Genomic DNA, 15,370 nt, shown 5'->3' with positions numbered 1-15,370 from the left:
TGGCCAAGAGTCACCTGTGCACCCTTGCACCCTTGAATCTCTCATCCTCTCCCCACCTTCCTGGGGGATTTCAGACGAGACTGCCATTGGCCGCACTCCATGCCTGCGGCCACGTGCCAGTCCTGGGGTGTGGGGCACCCTGCCCGTGTCCAGGAGGCGCTGCTGAGAGGTCCAGGCTTTCCGCACCCTTGCCTGTTCCCTTAGTCTTGTCTCATGTCTGGGTGCTCACTCCCCGCTCCGCCTCAGAGGCTTTGTGATGATGGCCTAACCACACCGGCCACCAGCAACACCTCGGATCTCCTGCAGTGAGTGACACATGTGCCTGCACGTACCTCAGACCTTATCCTCTTCCCTCCTGGGATTCTGCCTGTTTTCTTTCCCCCCTTAACCTACAGCCCTTTCTCTCAGAACGGTCTGTCAGACCAATCAAGTCAGAGCACTGACAGGGCATGGCTGCTCCCCCTCCCCCTGCCCCCACCCTGAGGTCCTGGGTCATAGGGGGACGTCCTCAGCACCACCCCTGCATGCAGCTTGCTTTCAGCCCTCCACGGCTGCCTCTAGCTTTTCCTTCCAGTCGTGCCCTGGAGTGGAGAGAGCTCTGCAGCCACATCAAGGGTCACCCTTCCCCAGACCCCAGTGTGCTCGTGGAGGCCAGCCTGTGCCTGTGGGTCTGAGCGTGAGCCTGCCTGTCTCCCCCTCACTGCTGGGAGGGCCCCAAAGGCACCACCATGTCTTACCTTGATTCCTGATGCCTGGCCCTGGGATGGCCACATGGGAGCTGCTCAATCAAGGTTAACTAAAAGCAGAAATGAATGGCACCTGAGTAAATGGTCTTGGCCGTGTTCTGTGAAAACGCTCAATGCATCACATCAATCTTTTAGTCATTTAGTCACTCGAAGTGGCCTCTGCACCAGACAGAACTTGGAAGCATGAACTTGTGTAGGCCTTGCCTCCGGAGGCAATTAAGCCCAACCGCCTCATCCAAGACAGGTAAGCGACTTGCCCAAAGTCATACAGTGTGAGTGACAGACTCAGACTAGACCAGATTCTCCGATTCTCCGACGAAAGCACCACCTCAGTCAGGCCTTCAGAGGAACAATATGCTTTGCTCCTAAAATACCTTGTAATTCAGATTTACTTCCCCCTCCCTCTCACTTCCGATTCCCAGTGCTGAGGGGGCCTCCTGGACAGACGCACGCATGCGTGTAGGACCCACAACCACAGCAGTGCAGCTTTTGCAGGAAAAGCACGAGAATGTGTGCAAAACCGAGATGACACATTGGAGGCATTGCCTTTCTGCCTCACAAATCTGGCTTTGTTCATCCCCAGCCCTGCCATCGCTCTCAGTCTGCAGCCTGACAGAGCCATCCTGGCGGTCTCGCCAGTGTCATTCCTGGTGAACCTATTAGGTTGTTATTGTTGTTTCAGCGAACAGCTGATGCCTCATGGAAAATTTAGCGTGTGCTCATCCCTGTGCCATTTATCTTCCCGTTTGTACATTTTCTCTTCTTTATGAGCAGGGGCCCTTACTAGAAAACTAGATCTCTGTCACTTAGTGGTTTCATATGTTCCCTCTGTTCGTAACCCACCTGGAGGCAGAATCATGTCTCTGTAACAAAACAATTGGTCGCTATGGAAATGGTGACCACCCCAGGGAGCAGGCCTGTGCCTGAGAGAGGCAGGACTGCCACACACGGCGGGGGGCGAGTGTGTGTGTGCTACAGAGTCCTGCTTCTGATCTTTTCAAGACCAGTGACTTGATTTCTCTAGGCCAAGTTGGTCCCTCTGCTCCCCTTCCTCCCCAAATTCTCTCTCTCTCTCTCTCTCTCTCTCTCTCTCTCTCTCTCTCTCTCGTCTCTGTGATTTCACTTATCCACAGCCCCCACCACTAGCCACCCTGCCCAAATATGGAGACCTTCTCCTACCCTCTCTCTCTTGGGCCTCCAAATCCAGTCTAGGGCTTGCCTCCCCTGTTGGTGGTTAACCACGCCGGCTAACGCCCTCGCCAATCAAAACCCACCCAGTCCTAGTGAGGCTGCACTCAATTTCTTTGAATGCGAAATTTCTCGTTGGGCTTGGCCCAGGTGCCTGTATCCTCTCTCAGAGCCCGGGTCGGGCTCTGCTGACCACAGGCCCTTGATAAATGCTGCTGCTCCCTGACTCTCAGAGGGACGATGGAGTCAGCCCCCAAGCCTGTCCAAGGAAACCTCCTCGGTTTTACTTCTTGGGGGCCAATAAGCCTGGAGTAATAGGCAAATTGGACATCTCAGCATACCATTTGGAACATTTGACAACCTAATGAAAGGAAAAAAAAAAAAAAACTCTAAAGCTTCAGTGGCCTAAAATACCCTCTGATGATAAGAGAAGAATTAAAAAAACAAAAACAAAAAAAGTGCTTTGTTAGTTAGAAGGGTTTTATTTTTGTGGGTAGTAATTCGGGAGCCCATGGCAGCACACAGCAGCCGGTGGCAGCAGCCCAGGGCAGCTGACGCCAACCTCTGGCTGCTCATGGCAGCGCAGCTCCGGGGAGAGCTGTTGTTCACAATCTTAGCTGTAGAGGACGCAGCTCACTGGCCCACGTGGGAATCGAACCGGCGACCTCCATGTTAGGAGCACCGCGTTCCAACCACCTGAGCCACCGGGCCGGCCCTTTAAATTCTTTTTGAGTCTCATTTTCCTGTCACCTGGGACCAACCCAGGGAACTGTTTGCCGCCAGGGCCTGTGACCCTCTTACTTAACGTGGCCGGACACCCTGTCCTGCATTGTCACGTGAGGGACTGTGCATGACTGCCCAACCTAATGGCAGCTACTTGTGGCTGCGAGAACCTGGATCTCCTCCAGAGTGCTCTTTAGGACAAGGTTAAGTTTACAACGATGAGCGTTGTAAACGCTCCCAGAAGGGTTGGGAGCCATCTGGAGCTTGGGAGTGCAGGGCTGGGGAACACCCCTCCTTTGCTGTATGGCTGTAGGCAAACAGACTGCTTTGGACCACACAGGAGGACCCACCACGAGGCAGCTTTGGTTTCGGTGCCCCAACCTCCTTTTTCTGGAATCTGTCCTCCAGCCCCCAGAGGTGGGGGTAAACTCTGCAGGAAACAGAGGGCAGAAGTCAGGGAGTCTCCAGATGGGGATCCACCTTGGAGCTGGACCCCACATCCCAGAGATAGCTGCAGAGGCTCCCTGGGTGTGCAGGCCGGAGCCTCTCAGAGAGGATGTCACGGGCCCCACCGCACAGAGCGCGGCTCCCCCAACACGCAGCCCAGGACTCTGCTCATAGAAAGGGGCCCCATGCCTGGAGGGCAGGCGAAACCAGAGACCAGTCTGGTGTGGGGGCAGGGTGGGGGTGCTCTGTAGGCACGTGCCCAGCCTCAGAGAGACCTGGATATGTGAGGGGCTTACCTTTTCCCCATCCTCAGGGCTGTCTCAGTGAAGGGGAGTCTCTGAGGCCAGAGGAGGTGCTGGTTGGATGTCCTCACCAGACAAAAGCCCCCCAAAGTACCAATCCTGGAGCACCGCAGGCAGGAGGGCCCTGGAAGAGCTGGCTCAGGTCCACGGTGGCTGGAAGAAGGGCCTGTGGGCGGGACACACTTAAAGAAGCTGTTACCACCCCTTTGCCTGAGACTTGCCACCCCAGTGCCCTGTTGGAAAGACCATATTGATTTTCCTCATCCTGCCCAGCACAAGTGTGGGGAAACTGGGAGAACCCCCCTCATGGAGTTTCAACCCTTCTGCTTCTGACTGAATTCAGCAGCCCCAGTTTGAGGCAAGGCCTCTCTGCTCCCCATGAAATGAGGGTGTGGATAGTAAATGTTAAGCTTCTTTCTAGCTCTTCCCTGACTGTAGAAGAGAAATGCCCCAGTGGCCTCTCCAGGGGACAAAAGACCTCCTCCAGCACTCACTGCATGCATTTATTCAGCAATTACCCCCAAAGTCAAGGGCCTTCTCCAAAACTGACTCACTGCTTGGAGGAGAGGTCAGAATTCAAATTCAGACAGTGTGGCCAGCCCCAAGAGGGGTGCTTATGAGTTGGCCCTTTTGGAGACAGACCCGCAGGCTAGCTTAAGAGCCCACCTGGCCCTCACCCCTCACGAAGCACAACGGGGGACCCAAGACTGGCAGACAGGCAGCTTCCAAATGTTCCTTCAGCATCTGGGCCAGATGCTTTGTCCTTTCCAAAGAAACAATTTCAGTAAGTTGTTCCCAGGAGAGAGGGAAAACAAAGCTTGAATACCATAGCCACAGAAATAGCCTGAGGCTGATTAGCTCTGACAGGCCGGTAGCTGTGGCCTCCCACTGGCAGCCAAGGTCTGAAATAATAGAGGAACCATTGCAGGCTGGTTTGTAAAATGTGTCCCTTAGGAAACATCCAGCCCTGATCTAGGAGTCAGACAGATACCGTGTTTCCCCGAAAATAAGACCTAGCTGGACAACCAGCTCTAATGCATCTTTTGGAGCAAAAATTAATATAAGACCTGGTATTATATTATATTATATTATATTATATTAATATTATATGACACCTGGTCTTATAGTAAAATAAGAGTGGGTCTTATATTAATTTTTGCTCCAAAAGATACACTAGAGCTGATTGTCCGGCTAGGTCTTATTTTGGGGGAAACACGGTACCACATCTAGAAGTCTCCTTTACAACACATTAAGAATGAAAAGGGGGCAGGTTTCAGGGGAGTAGGAAGGGAGACATGCATCAGGGAAAGGAAAAGAAGGGGTCCGAGCTCCTGGCTCAGGTCTAGCTGCATTCTGAGAAAGATGGAAAGGTTAATGTAAAACCAGCCGACAATGAAAGAGAACAATTAGGGAGATTAAGGGGCTTAATATTAGATTAATGGCTGCTGAAGGATAAAGTTCATGGATTCCAGGAAAAGACATCTGACTCACAGAAATCTTTTTAGTTGGTGGCTTTTGGTCTGGTTTTGTTGATATTTTTTTTCTTCCGGTAATTGAGAGAAAAATTACCATTCTTTTCACACACAGATTCATTCTCCTTTCCCTTTTCTCCTCTCTCTCTTTCTGTTTGGAAATATCTGCTTTTCTTCAGGCTCTAGAATAAATTTTAGGGTCCCACCTGTTCAGCATGCCTTCCCCTACCCTCATTCCCCCCCTGTACGGGGTCTCCCTCAGTGACATCTGTGGTGCTCTAGAAAAGTATTTTCCTCAGTGTTGGTTACCTCCTGGGGATATTCCAGGCCACGGAGTGATTTTGCAGATCAATCGCTCAGCCCAGGAGAGATGTGCTCAGACAATAAGTGGTTAACCTACGCATGGGTTAGGTGGCTGAGGAGACTGGACGAGGGGGTTCCCAAGGTTCCCCAACCCAGCAGCTCATCAGTTTTCCCCAGCAGCTTTTTACATACAGATTCCCAGGTGCCACCCAGCTCAACGGGATTCAAATTCTGAAGGAGCCATCAGGAAGAGTCTACTTCACCTAAAATTTCCCGAGTGACCTCATGACCAGGCCAGTTTGGAAACCACTGGCCCAGGGCCACATGGAAGAAACGCCAGGCAACAGGGCCACAGACCCCTTACACAGGTCATTACTGTGACTGCCTGGCTCCCATCCCAGCTGATGAGTGCCTTGGAGCAAGCACTTTCTTTTACTCATCTTTATAATCCCCACACAGGGCTGGCCACATGCTATATGTGGAAGTTAAATTAATTTTCAAAGTGTCTCCCCTTCCTGGCCCCTGACCCCTGTCCAGTGTCCGGGTTGCCATTTTCAGACGCCTGGATGATGGAGCCTGGGCCTGCTCCCACAGCTCTGAACAGCCGGGTAAGTAGTATTGTGACAGCACAGGAGCCCAGAGCCAGAAGGGCCCTCAGAGACTCTCCAGTCCACTGGTTTTCAAACTGTGCTCCGGGGCACCTTGGGGTTCCCCAGTGGCCCCTCAGAGACCACTGAGAAGAGCAGAAGCCCATGGAGGGGGGTGGGGGCTTCGGTCTCTCCTCCATCTCCACCCCTTCAATCAGGGAGCTCCCTCCACTTTTCCAGCTTGGTATTAATAGCAGAATATGTCATCCCCAAACAGGCCACCTGGCATATTGATTTGTTTAATTAAAGGCACTTAAGAAATAACCAGCGTAAGAAAGACACTCCGACCCACCCCCCCTTCATTCCCCTGAAAGCAGGAGATAAATCTCCCGAGCGAGTGAAAGGTGCCCTCCCTGTCCAGGAAGAAGGAAGATGTCCACATCACCAGAGACGGTAAGGCCGTATAAATAAACCTGACACTTCGTCACCATTCACTGCCACCGGTGCAAACCTCTGGGTCCTGTCAATCCTTCACAAATGGATCACTTCTTTGTCTAAAAGGTATAAAAGCTGCCTGCTTTGGTCACTTCTTTGGGTCTTCATTCTCAGGAAGGCTCACGTGTACCTCATGTATATAAAAATTTAATAAAATTTGTGGGGCTTTTTGTTTGTTTTTTCTTGTTTATGTCACTTCAATTTTTAGACCCAGCCAGGGACCCTAAGAGGTCAAGGAAAACGTTTTCTCCTACACTATTCCAATTACCTAATTGGTTTCCCAGCTTCCACCCTCGCCAACCCGCCGCCCCAGCCCCTGTCTACCGTCCACCCAACGTCCAGAATGAAATTTCAAAACAGAAAGCCCGTCGGGTCCCTCTTCTGTTCAAGAGCCCACGTTGGATTTCTGTTTCACTCATTAACAACCTGACGTCTTCCCATGGCCTGCAGGGCCCCTCACATCCTTGCCTGGCTGCCACCTACCTCATCCCCTCCCACACTCCCCCCTGCTCACCTGCTCCAGTCACACTGTCTCCTTCAGGTCCCTGAATACGCCAGGCAGACCCCTGCCACGTGCATGTTCCTCCAGCCTGAAACACTCTTCTCCAGATACCTACCTAGCTTGCTTGCTTTCTTCCTGATCACCTATCCAAAACGGTGCCCTGTTCTATCGGCCTTTAACCCCTTCCGCCGCGCTCGTGACTGTCTCCTCTCCTAGAATATGTGCTTCATGAGGGCTGTCCCCAGGAGGGCTTCATCCCCAGCACCAAGAACAGTGCCTGGCACACAGCAGGTGTTCAATTAACTCATTGTTTCCTGAATTAATAGATTGGTTTTCGGTCTAATTAGTCTTACATGTTCTTCTTCACATGTATCTTCCACATAGTCTGCAGTAAATATGTATTCCTTTTAGTCACATAAAGCAGTAAATGGCAGTTTTTTCTCCAGGACCATTCTTCGGGATACCCAGAGATGCTATGGAAAGCCTTGAGGTGGGGGAGACCCTGCCCCGAGCCCTCCTGGGTCTGAGTGGCACCAGGTCCACCCTGAGTTCCCTGGAGCTATAAGAATTCTGGGAGGAGCCAGCAGTTCCTGATGGTAGACAGGGGACTCATGTACTATTTACTTAATGGCGTCATATCTCGGATGGGAGGAGAGCTGGGGAGTGGAGAGAAGTAGTGAAAACAGAACCACAACTGCACACAGACCTCACTCTCCCCTGCCTCCCACACATGCAAACACAAACACTTCCAAGCATGGGGGCTTTCGGTCTCCCCCACAAAAGCCACAGTCTCCCAGGCACAGCCTGCTTTCCTCAGCCAGGCTTCTGCTCTCTTTTCTTTGGGGATTGTTTCTCTGGGCCTGGTACCTGCTGCCTGTGTTCTGACTCTAGAACAGAGAAGCAGCATCTTGGCTTGGGGGCAGGTCTCTGGCCTGCAGATTCCCTTACCCGGTCTGTGTGAGAGTCCCCCACGCCCACCCACAAGTGGGCGGAAGTCCTGGGCTCAGCGTTCATGTTCATTCAAGTGTTGCCTCACATGAGAAACAATTCAGGAAACAAAAGCCTCTTTTACTCGATTCATTTTCTGGTGGAATCTTTTCTGATCGTCTTTCATAGGGCCTATCCAAAATAGACATCTGAAAAGGGAACTGGGGGACCCCGTTTTCCCTCTCTCCTCCACCCCCCATGAAAGTCCTAAGTCCTGGAGTCACATGGGCCCCAGGGCTCATCTGGTTCCTGCCTGTGTTACTGTGACTTACCTGCCAGGTTCCACCACAACTCAGAGACACAGCTGCTGTCTCCTGGGCTAAGACACGCCTGAGACACTCGAGAGCAAGGTCCAGCCGACTTCTATAAGAGCCAGAAGGTGACTACTTCGCCCTTTGTGAGCCACGTACAATCGAGCCTCTGTCCTTATTCTTTGGTTCTTACAACCCTCTTGAAATGTAAAAGCCATTCTTGGCTCGCAGCCCTTATAGAGTAGGCCGTAAGGATGGGTGAAGTACAGGTACAGGCAGTGGGCCAATCCAGCCCACTGCTTCTTTTTGCAAAGCGAAGTTTCATTGGAACACAGCCACGTTAGTTTATGTACTGTCTGTGGCTGCATTTCTGCTACACTAGCAGAACTGGGTCGTTGCAACAGAAACTATAAAGCCTGAAATATTTATTGTCTGGCCCTTTACAGAAAACATTTGCCAAGCCCTGCCCTAAAGTATTAATACAAATGACTCACAGGTTCCCCTTTTTAAAGTGTCTCATACATGTTCCTATTTAGTACTTAAAACAATTTTTGAGATTAGTATTTATCACATTTTGCAGAGAAAGAAAACTGGAGACCAGAAAGATTAAAATTTGCCAAGGGCACAACTAATAAGTGGGCGGAACCAGAACCCAAACCCAGATCTTTGACCTTTCAGTTATGGATGTTTGACCAGATAAAACTGCTCCCAAAAGGACATCCCTGAAACATGGAATATTCTTCTTGTTCAGCCCATCAGGGAAGGAAGCAGCATGTCCCTTGGTGCCAAAGTCTGAGAGAGACACCGGGCATGGAAAGCAACCAGACAGACCTGCACAGAAAGTCTTACGATTCACATGAAGTCCTAGTGTGCAGAGAATATCTCCAAGGATCGTCTGTGCCCAAAAAAGACTATAAGCTGGCAGGCAAACAGGAGAGCTGTTCTTAAAATCCAGGTTTGGGGCTGGCCCGGTGGCTCAGGTGGTTAGAGCTCTGTGCTCCTAACTCCGAAGGCTGCCAGTTCGATTCCCACATGGGCCAGTGGGCTCTCAACCACAAGGTTGCCAGTTCGATTCCTCGAGTCCCACAAGGGATGGTGGGCAGCGCCCCCTGCAACTAAGATTGAACACGGCACCTTGAGCTGAGCTGCCTCCCGAAAGGCTCAGTTGGTTGGAGCGCATCCTCTCAACCACAAGGTTGCGGGTTCGACTCCCTCAAGGGATGGTGGGCTGTGCCCCCTGCAACTAGCAACAGCAACTGGACCTGGAGCTGAGCTGAGCCCCCCACAACTAAGACTGAAAGGACAACAACTTGAAGCTGAACGGCACAACTAAGATTGAAACGACAACAACTTGACTTGGAAAAAAGTCCTGGAAGTACGCACGGTTCCACAATAAATTCCTGTTCCCCTTCCCCAATAAAAAAGAAAAATCAAAAAAAAAAAAATCCAGGTTTGGCTTTGGTGAGCATGTAACAGGTAGTCATGTCACTGTGAAGAATACCCGAGCTGCAGCAGTCCTCTGCCAGTTCTGGCCTTGCATCCTACCGGGTCCCAGACCTATCATTTCCCAAGTAATCGAGAAGGGCAACGTCATAATTTGTATGCGAGAGACCCCCAGTGGACATCGGTGGTATCGCCGCCCTGTACTACCCTCTCCAAAACCACAGGCCCAAGCTCCCAGGAGCTCACTGCCTGGGCCGACTATAAAAGACTGGGTTGTCTTTGAGCAATGGTCCCGGTGCAGGAAGCTAAATGAGTGCTGCCTTCCTTCTGAGGGAGGCTGGTTTATGCATGTTCTAACAACGCTGCCATTTTAAAACACGTGTTAGGAGTGCCTCCGTTGGGGGGCTGCCTTCACTGTCCTTCCTGTGCTTTTAGTCTTATCTGGAGGGCAAATCTGATTCCTAAAAGCAGTCAGCCCGCTGTGAAGCTTTGTGTTGGCTTCCTTCAGCCCAGCTTTGCTCCAGGACCTGTTTCGTGTGTCCATCATGCTGTTGGTTTGGGTTGTTATTGTTTGTGGGGTTTTCAAAAAATCTGACTTGAATACCAGAACTCCAAAATAGGATTCCCAGCATTTCTGGAATAGTCAGACAACACTGGTTCTGGGTTCTTGCCCAGCAGCCAGGGGCAGAAGTTGAGCTGCTGCGCCCTTTGGACAGGGAAGGATTTTCCATTTGCCACAGTCCCTGCCACCCCCGACTGTCGCCTACTGCCTGCCCTGCTACCGTGTTTCCCTGAAAATAAGACCTAGGCGGACAATCAGCTCTAATGCGTCTTTTGGAGCAAAAATTAATATAAGACCTTGTCGTGCGGGGCGGCCTGCGGGGCCTCAGGTCCCGCTCCCCACATAAGAATGCAGGACAAGGTGAGGCCAAAAAGAAACACCCATGGAGCCATAGATAGGGGAGTCATACCACTATATTCACTCTGGCGGCTGGGCGAGACACCCGCAGTAGTAGCCACACGAATCCGCAATCCGCCATTCACTTCTCTGCCTGCCAAGCAACCAACAATCAACACAGCCTCGCAGTTACATCAGTGGCCAATTGGCTAACTGGTTACAGCTGATGGCCAACCAATCACAGCCAACGGTCATCCACCACGGGAGCCAGCACTTCCCCATGGGAGGCCAAGAGCCTGGAAATTGCTCTCTGGGACTCTGTCCCCACAGACCTGGTATTGTGTTATATTATATTAATTAGATTAGATTAGGTTAGATTTTATATTAGATTGTACCCTGTCTCATAGTAAAATAAGTATAATATAATATAACATAATACCAGGTCTTATATTCATTTTTGTTCCAAAAGACACATTAGAACCGATTGTCCAGTTAGGTCTTATTTTCGGGGAAGCAGGGTATTGATTACATGGCCTTCCTGGTCCCCATAGAAGCTTTCCAGTTATATCACACATACAGAACAAGTGCCAGAATAAGAGCTGCTCTCTGTCACAGGAGGAGACCCTATGATAAGCGTGGTACGTACATTCTCTCATGGAACCCAACTCTCATTGCTTCCAACTCACAGATACAGAAAACTGGGGTTCACCGTTCCTAAGCAACTTGCCGTGATCAAACAGCAAGTACCTATGCTCTGGAATCATCTGCTGTGCTCAGGCAGACAGACAGGCCTGGATTTAATGCCACAAGACAGTGGAAAGTCAGGTTACACTGACATGAAATCCTGACGACGAGCCCGCACGATTGAAGTGAATTTCAGTTTGGGACGTGTTTTCTTTTGTCAGATAACGGGCTCCTCCCCCTGGTGGAGGGTGAGTGACTGGCTCAGTCAAGTGCCCAAATAATCACCAGGTTTTTCTCTTTTTCGACCCATAATGTATTCAAGAATGGCTAGCCCTGATCCCAATTATGAAGTAGGCTAGGTATCTTTGGTGTAAAAGATGCGGGTACATGCTCTCTTTCCCCCTCAGGACACCTGTCTTGACCCCTTTCTGCCATGTGCCCAGTGCCCTGAGTTCCCCACAAGGGACCCAGGGACTCAGGGGCACAGTATCCAGAGCTGAACACTGAGACATCACCTCACCTTTTTGCCACCTCAGATTTTTCCATCTCCTGTGTCTATCGACATATCTTCCATCCAAACATTCTCTGCTGTGTCCCACGTGTTCGAGCTCTTGGTAAATGACTGACAACTTAATCTGATAAAGGAATGGGGAGAGGAGGTGCTAACGGACTCATTCATTCTTTAAACAATGACTTCCTGAATGTCTGTCCCCTCTTTTTAAAACGATTCCAGGGCCTCCCGTTGCTCCTGGGAGATGGAAGACAAAATCCTTAGCAAAGTCTAAAAGGCCCTGCATCTTCTGTCCCCCCAATGCACCCCCTTTCGCCCCCACTCTCCACCCAGCATTCCCACTGGCTTCTTCCAGTTCCTCCAACACCCCTTGTCCCATCCACTTCTGGGTCTTTACAGGGACCCTGTCCTCTGCCTGGAAATCTTTTCCACCCTCTCTCAGCCAGCAACAGCCTCCCTGCCCTTCAGATCTCTGTTCCATCAAGGCTTCAAACAAAAGACATCGCCTGACCTCTGACCTCCCCGACTAGACTGAATCCACCATCCATGAACCTCTCCTACAACTCATGCCTCAGGAGTGGAATTCTGCATTTATTGCTTTGATTGGACATATCTGTTCTTCGTCAGACAATGAGTTCAATGACACAATCGTGGAGGGACTTGACCTGTTTCTGTTCACTTTCAGATGGGCCCCTGATGCCACGATGCCTAATTCATACCTGTCGAAGAAAAGTGGTGGCTGGGGAGGAGGAAAGGGAGACATTTCTCATGCCTTTCTGCAGTTAAAACAGAGAGAACCCCAAGACACAGAGCTAGTTAGTGACACAGCAGAAAGTTGGGCCCAGGTTTCCAAGGCACCTTTGTTTTTCACTCTATCATTCTTTCCTCTGGGGCCTTGGCAGGCCTTTCTGGGTGTGATGAAGAATTGCACCCTGGATATTATTATGGCTTTGGAGGCATGCCCAGTGAGGCTCCAGACGGAGGCAGTGCTGTAGAAGGACACTGCAGCAGAGTCACTGCCACAGGCAGGGGCACAGGGTGCTGGCAGTACCAGGGCAGACGTCTAGGTACCTCGAGGTGGACCCTGGGCACTACGGCTTCATTGCCCAGGAGCATAAGACCTGGCATACCATGTGCAAAACACTTTTAGGGACCCAATTCAGTTGACTCTGACATGAGACCTGCCCAAGAGACATATGAGTCTTATTCTTGCCTTTTACAGACGAGGGAAAAGGTGCCAAGGCTGAGCTTCCCAGAGTGCACAGCTGTCAGTGGAAGAACTGGTTTTTAAACGTGGTGCGTCAGATTCCTGAGAAAATTCTCATTCCAGGGTGGAGCCCCCGCCTTGAAAAAGACCAGAATGCTCAAGACCTGATTCAAGTGCAGAATGTGAGAAATCAACATGAGAACAAGAACACTCCTAGTAGAGGAGTCGGCCTGGCCTCCGACCCAAGGAAGGAGGGCTAATTGGGGGGAGGATGGGCAGTGCTCAGGAGCCTGATGGCAGAACTCCACCTAGGGTCGGGGTGGGGGGGGTTGGGGGGTGGGGGAGGTGGGGAGGAAGAACCAGAGCCTGGGTGAAGAAGGACCTCAATCACGAGTGTGGAGCTCAAGGCACCGTCGTTTCTCCAGCCGTCGTTTCTCCAGGCTGTGCCCTTCCTTTGCAGTCTTTCTCCCCAAAGGATTTTTTTTTATTTTATTGGGGAAGGGGAACAGGACTTTATTGGGAACAGTGTGTACTTCCAGGCCTTTTTTCCAAGTCAAGTTGTTGTCCTTTCAGTCTTAGTTGTGGAGGGCGTAGCTCAGCTCCAGTTGCTGTTGCTAATTGCAGGGGGCGCTGCCCACCATCCCTTGTGGGACTCGAGGAGTTGAACTGGCAACCTTGTGGTTGAGAGCCCACTGGCCCATGTGGGAATCGAACTGGCAGCCTTTGGAGTTAGGAGCACGGAGCTCCAACTGCGTGAGTCACCAGGCTGGCCAGGATTTTTTAAATTTCTACTTTCTATGGAAACATTCATTTCTGAGCAATCAGATGTCCCAGATCTGGAAGAAGAAAGTGTTGGTCCAATGGACCAGCTGTCTAGTTCAAAGGAAAATGCAGTGATGAGCCCTTGTTCTTCATGCTGTATTTCTAACACCTGCTCCTGGGAAACGGGCACAGAGAGGTGGAGAAGCATTTCCGGGGGTTGGGGGGCTCAGGAGCTCAGGCCTCTAACTGGGTGACTTTGGGCCCTTGATGTTCTGGAATTTCTGTCTCCTCCCTCCTAGAGGCTGGGTGGGATGGCCTCGAAGGCCCCTTGGACGCTCTAGTTTTAGGCTTCTCCAACCTGGGGGTGCAGGCAGAGTAAGACAAGAAAAAGGAGTCACGATCAAGTCATCCAAGGGATGATTTAACAGTTAACAGCACAGACTGTGTTGGAAACCTCTCTGATCTGCATGTCTTTTGTATCTTGAGGTTTTCTCACATTGTCAGTGAAGAAAAAGAACTCGATTTGAATAGACTGCGCCTGTTGTATAATAGATGAATAGATTTGGGTGTCAGGTCCCGGTTCTAAAGGTAAGACCTTAGGGAGACAGCTTACCCTGAGCACCACATGCCTTATTTGTACAAGAAAGATAACAATGCACACTTCCCAGGTGGCTGCCAGGGTTAGATGCGTTTCCATGGAGAGAACACACAGCACAGTGTCTGACAGAATTCCTTAAGTCATCTGCCCTCCTCCCACTCTCCCTTCCTCACCCCTCACTGGGGAGGCGAACAACCAAAGTGAAGAATGGCATTAAACGGTGAATTCAAGTTCATCAAGTGCTTATCCAGCACCAAATGTGTTGTGCTCTAGTCTTCCATCCATACTATTCACTGTGGACAGGTACTGCTGGTCTACTATGCAGTGAAGACACTGAGAGTCAGGGGTTGGCTTCGGCTCAAAAATGGAAGAACAGGCTTGAACCTCCAATGGCTGAATAGTCTTCACAGATTCCCAGATACCTCGGGGCAGATGGAGAAGTTCACTGGGGGAGGGTGGAGCTTGGGTCTTGTTCTGAGAAGCCCCGTGGTCTTACAGATTCCTATTTAACATCCCCATATTCCCAGATGGGGGACCTAGAGCAAGGGACCTCTCACCCTTCATAGCTGAAATGGAACCAGCCTCCTCATCCCTCTGGTCTCTCAACTGCTACCTATGGGTAGTCTAGGCTTTTCCATCGTTGCCACTCCAACTCCTCACAACCATGACCGTTTATATTTTTTATGTTGTACCACCATTTCACTCACCTGCCGTGCGGTGGGTAGGAGAGTGTTCTTGTAACCGGAGGCCAAATGAGTCTGGGGCTCCTGCTGCCTGTGACCTTCAGCCAATAGAGCCACACAGGAGTTGGGTCATAGAATAAGCGTTTATTATCAGAGCACCGGTGGTCTGAGAAGGCAGCAGGTTAACCACTCCAAAAATTGCCTTACCATTCTCAGACAGGCTGGGGGTATTTAAGGGAAAATCAGCGCTCTCCCAGAGGCTGCATGATGTCCCGGGGGTCTGTTCTTTCATGATACCCCTCTCTGTCATCGTATCTCTTGTGGCTCCAGTGATCTGAACGGGAAAATGCTAAGCGATAGTTTGTAATCAGTAAGTATCTACACGGTGATCTTCTAAGATAAGGAGCTGGAACTGGGACAGTGCATCCCAAAGGTATTGAGTCCAGGGGTCTCATTATTACCCTTATTTTGCAGTCAGTTTGACCAGGCTCAGAGCTTCCATAACTTCCATGACCTCCCGATGGAGGTCACACAGATCTCTCTCAATCTTTCATCCTAAGGAGGTCTTGTCACCCCAAGGC

This window comes from Rhinolophus hipposideros (genome assembly GCF_964194185.1).
Source record: "Rhinolophus hipposideros genome assembly, chromosome: 19".
Classification (NCBI taxonomy): Eukaryota; Metazoa; Chordata; class Mammalia; order Chiroptera; family Rhinolophidae; genus Rhinolophus; species Rhinolophus hipposideros.
This window is presented reverse-complemented; position numbering follows the sequence as displayed.